Source organism: Solanum dulcamara, chromosome 9, assembly GCF_947179165.1.
Source record: "Solanum dulcamara chromosome 9, daSolDulc1.2, whole genome shotgun sequence".
In the NCBI taxonomy this organism is placed as follows: Eukaryota; Viridiplantae; Streptophyta; class Magnoliopsida; order Solanales; family Solanaceae; genus Solanum; species Solanum dulcamara.
This window is the reverse complement of record NC_077245.1, coordinates 51318818-51326283: the sequence shown is the minus strand read 5'-3', so window position 1 is coordinate 51326283 and position 7466 is coordinate 51318818. Positions and strand designations below refer to the sequence as shown.

The following is a 7466-nucleotide window of genomic DNA, read 5'->3' as shown; positions in this document are numbered from 1 at the left end:
AGAAGAAGAAAAGCGCGGGTTTTTATTTTATTAGGTGAAAGTGTAAATAAGAAAACTTGAGGACTTATTTAAAAATGATCAAATATCATTAAATCCTAATCATAAACTTGTCACGCACACTCAATTCTTAAACCTTGAGTCACTCTTTTTACATTTTAAAACTTTTTTGTCACCCTTAATTTATTCTACCTCGTAACTCAAGGGACATATTTTTTGGACTTTCAGAGGTATGGTGTTGTTGCCTTTTTTATTTTGGTGAAACTAAACAAAATAAATTTAAAAAAAAATAAAAAAAAGAGATCAGAGACTCTTCTTGTTTTTATTTCCAATGCTCTACTATACCTGTCCCACTAATTTCATGGCTTATCTTATCATTTTTATAGGATGATAGACTTGACGAAATAGAGAACGGGTTACATGAGATCCTTGAAAGACATAGTTTACCCTTTGCTCAAGTTTGGATTCCTTTTTCTCGATCTGCCTCTTTACACCTCCTGTATTGTGCTGGTGCCCCCATCTACGAACCATTGAGATCAATGTATAATGAGTTTGAACACGTTTCTGAGGCCTGTTTTATTGAGAATGGTAAGGCATTAGTGTGGATCCCAAGGTTCATGCTTTTGCAAAGATGTTACTCTATTAAGCTTCAACGAGTACCCTTTGGTGCCTAGTGCACGAAAAGCTAAATTGACTCAAAGTTTTCCAATTTGCTTGCAAAGTAAGTACGCCAACAATTTTGTTTGCATAGTTGAGTACTTTCTTCCGCCCATGAAATGGTTGTTAGAGATACAAAGACTTTCTTAAACATGCTTTTATCCACAATGAAGGAACAACTTCCAGGTTTCATAGTTGCTTCTGGAAATGAATTAGGGCAGAGGATGCTCGTTGAAGTTGTTAAAGTTTCCCAAAGTGTTGAACTTGACTTCTTTGAAATTAGCCAACCTCTTCCGAGTGTTCAATCACTTCAGGATGGAGGAGAAACAACAGAAATTGATTCTTTCTGTCAACAGTCAAATTTACAGAACGGGGAGAATAATGTTGCTGCTGCACTACTGGTTCCTTCTTATTCATCACTCAACTGTCAAAGGACAGTGGAAGTTGATCCATTACTTCCTCATCCAATAGGGGAAGCTATGACAAACAGAGGAAAAATAACTTGGATATAGCACATGATGATCACATTGAGGATACAAGTGATATAATGCAACTTGATTCACACTTTGAGCAACCAGATTTAGAAATTAATTCCGCGGGAAATGAAACGAGTAACAACGAGAAAATCCATTCACATAAGAACAACCCAATACAAAGGATAGAAAAAGATTATGAGATTACTCGCAAGATTCTGGAGCAGCATTTTGGCATGACTCTTGAAGATGCTGCCAAAAATCTACGTGGTAAGTTCACTAGCTTTAGTGCATTTGAGATTCGTGATTCTTTTTGTGTTATTATATTTATGTACGTTCATATGCCTTTAACCAAATAGGTTCACTGAAATCCCTTTTGTGGTCTTCTTTTATTGCCTTTAACAATTGCATATCTCTAGATGGCCACATCATAAGACTAGAAAGGTTAATGTCCATGTTAGCCAAGGCGTATCTTTTCAAGGTGCTGAACCATATGTGGTCGATCAACAATGTCCTGCTCTTACCCAAGAAAAAGGCACCGATTATTTGGGTAACAAAATATCTCCTTCAACAGGAGTACCTTGTGATAGTCTGATGACATATAGAGGTGATATTATAAAGTTTCAACTCTCCCTTTCATCAACCAGGGTAGAATTGGAAGGGGAAGTTGAAAAGAGGCTTAAGATATCAATTCAAAGGTTTTTAATCAAGCATCAAGATGAAGATAAAGATTGGATTTTAATAACTACTGATACAGATGAAGGGGAAGGACTACTATGAGATTACTGGTTACCCCAGAAGCTGACACATGAAGGATTTTCCCTAAGTTTTGTTATGGTTATCTTTATAGCAGAAATGTTATCTTTTGATGACATGGTGTTTGTCTCTTCCCTGCGGTGTTTTGACTTGTCTTTGTGCTCGGTGAACCAAGGTGATTAATGCTGTTAGAAAGATTGCTATAAATAAAAGAGGAAAATAATCCATTAGGGCTTATGCTAAGAGTTATGTTGTTTTCTTTTCATTAGCTATTTTGTAATAGCAGTTTGGAAACTCCCTTTTCTATTTCCGTTTGTTCTTTAATTGCATGAACAATCGACTAGTAAGTTCCTTTGATAATCAATACAAATCTTAATTTGTTACATTATTGTTCCTACTCCATGTCTCTCTGCCATGTTACTGCTCAATTCTTAGTTCAACTTCAGATTACCTCACTATGGACTCCTGCCTGTAACTGGGTGGACACCGGCTGGGTTTCTGTCGAAAGTGAACTCCCACTACTTGGTCAAGAACTCTTATTTTATATTATTGTGAAAATTGGTAAAAAAGAGTAATCACAGATTTGTATGTCAGTAATGGAGCTCAAATTGGCTGCGGTGCTAAATTTGGAAAATCTAGAGTAACTAACATCCTTGTGGTAAAAGCTGATGATCAAGGTGTTTCACATAATCTTTGTTTTGCTCACTTTAAGAATATTATTCTTGAGGTTGAGTTTCCAGGTGCCAAAAAGCATGTTACTCTGCTTCAAACCTTACATATGCATATGCCTAGGCCGTATGTTGCTCAGACTCTTCAATAATGTCGATGGGCGTGTGTTTGATTCTTCAAAAGTAGTGTATATTTGAAGTATCCGAAACGGGTGCAGCAACATTTTTTAAGAGTCCAAGCAACATAGGCTAGGCATGTTTGACACAAAGTTAGCTTCTGATACTCATCTTCTGACTGGACAGCGTGTTCTTGATACTCTGTTACCCTTGGTGCCTGGTGGTATTTGCGCTATGGAAAACATTTTTCCATCTACTCTGCCTTAGTCAGTGTACTCTATGTTGGGTGTTGGAACGAGGGAATGAAGTGGCACAGGAACTAATGGATTTTCCTCAATTGACAATCTGTCATTAAGCATACCACATTTGTTGCTAATTCTTCAAACATGCAGATGGCTCATGAGGCCACAATCAATACTAAGCGTTGCTATAGCCTAAATGGATGTAACACTTCAAGTGTATACGGTTTGTCATTTTTTCACGTACAGAAGGTTTACGATCTAAATTTGAGAGTTTTATTGTAGCACCGCGCGTAATTTGATAACACTTATTTTAATTGAAATCAGAAAATATATGTGACCAAGAAGTCACGGGTTCAAGCCTTAGAAACAGCCTCTAGCAGAAATGCAAGGTAAGACTGCGTACAATAGATCCTTGTGGTCGGGTCCTTCCCCGGACCCTGCGCATAAAGGGAGCTTTAGTGCACCGGGCTACCCTTTTGAAAGTGTTTTAAATATTTAGAGAAAAATTATTAATTACTATATATTTGTATAAGTATTTATTTTTTATAAGAGTTTTATCACTTAGTAATATTTTAACAGAGATAGTAAGTCTCTGTGAAAAGCATTGGGATGTCAGCTGATCATAATTTCTGACTTTATCGCATCATTGTCGTGCTTGTAACATTGTGAAGTATGTTTGATAGTTAAAATTATTTTTCGTAGAGTTTTTTATTCCTTATGTCTATTAGCGGGCTATTGTCTTAAGAGTTAGCCTGAAATGATGGAGGTTCATTCTGTTGTACCTAAGGGGTTGTTAAACTGTTCTTTCTCGTAAAAGTTCTTATGATAAGGTTATTTGAAAATTACATTCATACTAAATTATGTACCTTATTCTTTTGTTTATATACTTGTCAAACATCCTTGTTTCTAAACAGGTTAAGACTATAACCATTTTGGAATTGTTTATAGTAAATCAAGTCAGGCATGTCATTCTTCTTTTGAATTCCTAAATGATTAATTTGCTAAGTTAAAGTTGAGTCAAGAGATTTGAGTCTATTATAAGTTTATAGGTCTAAATGGTCGTATGAGAGTAAATGAAATCACAATGAGATTCTTTGAGATCTTTATGAACCTTTTCATATTCATGTTACCTTTTTAAAGTCAAGTTAAGTGTTCAGGTTTATTCTAAAATCATATGAGATTCTAAAAGGAATTTGCATGTTATAGGGAAGTGATTACGGGATTATGAGAATAAACGTATGTAAAAGCCAAGATTGGCTAAGTTCTTGTTATGGACTACTACGTGTATTCAAAGTTCATATCATATCATGGCATGTTATGCATTTACTTCGAGCTATAATCGAAGGGAAGGGGCCTATTTTCCCAAAAGACTATGTATATTGTACAGATGGTCACATGTTGGGAAATATGAAGCCAGTCAGTGACCGAAAAAGATCATCATTGATAGCATTTGGTTGGGTATGTCATGCATTTGCACCTATATATGTATTCACGATATACGATTACACAAGCATATCATGCATATTTGATTACTATAAATTTATATGTCAGTCAGGGAGGTTATCAGAGTTTCAGTTTCTAGTAGTTTCTCTATTGCCCTTTTTATTTCAACTATATATGAATTCACTTTTAATCTTACATACCGGTACATTTTTATTTGTACTGATGTCCCATTGCCTTGAGACGTTGCATTCATGCGACAAATTCAGACAGAGGTCCTAATCGGCTTTTGCTATAGGGGTGTTTTCTTTCATGACCCAAAAATGAACGTGATGGCACTCATCTTTTTTCACCAAGATAAGTCAGTAAAAACCCAACAAAAATGAAAGATACACGAAAATGAACCAATAACAATAACATAAGCATGGAAAACTTATTCATCCTCAAATACCCCCAAAATTCTGCTTGTCACGTGTACAATCCACTAATATGAATACAGAATTGAAATATAAATAAAGGTCTTAATGTCTTTGTTTCTCAAATAAAACAAAATATAAGTAAAGAAACAAGAGGGGCCTGCTGGGATGTCAAGCAGTTACCTCTCAACGTCTCCTCAATAAGCCTCGAAAGAAGATGAAGAAAACTAACATGCGGATCTAGGCTCAGAACCTATACAACTGTAGAAGCAAAGAGTGAGTACCAACAACATGTACTCGATAAAAAACATAAGAAAACATGGTAAATATAGATACAATACAAGAATGCCTTTCATCCCAATCGAACCAACATAACTACAACCTACACAGAAATCAACCCAATCTAATTATTTACAATGCACAGTTCACAAGTTTCATAATCACAGTTCAACCACTACAACTCACTATTCACACGTATCATATTTATCAATCACAAGTATCAAAACTCATCAAACACAGTATCAATGTTTATCATGCATAATTAATAAACGAGACTCATGGAGAATACCCTAATTATGTATACTTGTCGGTAAAGACCTCGCCATCAATTACACTTGCCAGCAATGACCTTGGTATCTATATCAATCGCTGATAATGATCAAGGGCATCAATAGCACTCGCCGGCAATGACCTCGATATTAATAATACGCATCGGCAATGACCTTGATATTAATAACACTTGTTGGCAATGACATCGGCATCACAATAGCATGTCTCATCATAGTGTTCTAGATTTGATACAAATAGGCACGTTTCCACAATAATGAGAGAATGAAAAATTCAAGTAGCTCACAAGCACAACAAAACTATCAAAGCACTTCTTCAACTACCACATCAATATCAACATTACGGCAATTTACACTTTTTAACACATCATTATCAATATATTGCCATTTTTATGAATCTCATTCTATCATTAAGATTAATCAATTCGAGTAGTTAACCCATAACCTCATTTCCATTACTCCCTAACGCATACAACAAGGAGGTTTCAAGATTCCACAAAATTTACAAAGGCTTAGAAGTTCACTTACCTTAATCAATCACAAATCAATCCAAGACTTGAACTTTTCCCCTCCGAATAGTAGCCAAATCAACACAATCTAGTTAAACAAATATTCACAATAAAATTCTGAAACTAACAACACCAATAACACATAATTTGAATAAATAGGTCCATTCAGCTTTAAAACCCGATTCAGAAAATGAGGTTTGAATCTGAAAATTGTTACATAAATAGGTTACACAAATCATTTGGAATACATTGGCGAAAACCATTTTGAAAATGGAGTTGTATTCAACTCAAAATCACCATTTTACTTTTAAAACTCAAGATTTTGAAAACCTCTTATTTTGCCAATCAAAAAATTCTAATTTTTTATGTTAAAATCACTATTGATAAATGAGGAATTGCAAATTCAAATTCACGACAAAAAATCTCTTTAAAATCTCCTTCAAGGGTTTTTTAAAACTATTGGAGAAAATAGGGTTAATCCCCAAAATTTGGAAGAAACCCTCTCAGGTCTCGCGAATGCGGGCTTAAGGCCGTTTTCATGACACCCGCTAAAGCAATCACCTGATCGCTTTCACGATCCCCAAAAAGAATGGGCTTCTTGATTTCATGATTAGATATTCGTTAATGCGAAGGTCGCGAAAGCGACTAACCCATCGCGATTGCGGGGCCTGTATACACCAGATATTTGTAATTACACTAGGCTTCAAAGGTACTCTTAATGGACCCTCAAGATTCTTTTGGACCCCCATACAACAAATCATATATGTCATCCTACTAAATTCGATGTTCCAGACTCAATGGAATAATTGGAACACGAATCTGAGGTCTCCTTGACCCAAAATCCATGAAAGTTGCAATAAACAAACATAACTCCTAAATAGGCCAAAATAAGCTCCGGACCTCTGGAAATTCAACAAAGACCTCTTCTAGACCTAAGATCATTCTTCGAATCCAACATAACTGTCAAAAATCTAATTCGAGTATTTGAACCCCGAATGTTTAGCAAAGTCAACTCAAAGGCTAAAATCTCAACAAATTCCAACTTAGGACCTCAAATCCCCAAAATAACTCCAAATCTGAAATCAACAAATCTCCTAGACTAAATTCCACATTCTGAAGTTAATGAAATCGACAGATTCTATTTCGAGGCTTGTAACCTCAAAAGACACCGAAAACCACTTTTTAACAAGTTAAGCCTTTCAAAACTCAAATATTTCCACACTTCACAACCTTTTACTCAAAACTCATAATAAAATATCACAAATCAGTCAAAAATGATGGTTCAATATCTGGAGAGGTGAAATGGTAATTTCATACAAATTTCCAAAAATGACTAACTAGGTCATTACATTATCCATTGCTAAAACTTATCTTCGTCCTCAAATATAATGTAAAAGAAAGTACCTAAAACCTAGAAAAGTTGGGTATATTCGGCATGCATGTCAGACTCTGGCATGCATGTCAGACTCCGTCTCCCAAGTTGCCTCTCCGACTAGACGGTGCTTCCACTACACTTTCACAGAAGCAATTTCCTTTTCATAAGCTTTTGGACCTACCTATTAAAAATGGATATATGCTCCTCCTCAATGTCAAATTAAGACCCAACTCCACCGAATCAAGTAAAA

At 35.5% G+C, this 7466-nt stretch overlaps 1 long non-coding RNA gene across 1 annotated transcript; it reads left to right on the top strand.

Annotated features, from left to right (window-relative positions):
- Nucleotides 1-378: 378 nt before the first annotated feature.
- On the top strand, nucleotides 379-2266 carry LOC129903369 (uncharacterized). Its single transcript, XR_008770266.1, has 2 exons — nucleotides 379-1397; nucleotides 1547-2266. It is a non-coding gene; the product is annotated as an uncharacterized LOC129903369 (long non-coding RNA).
- The last annotated feature ends 5200 nt before the right edge of the window (nucleotides 2267-7466 follow it).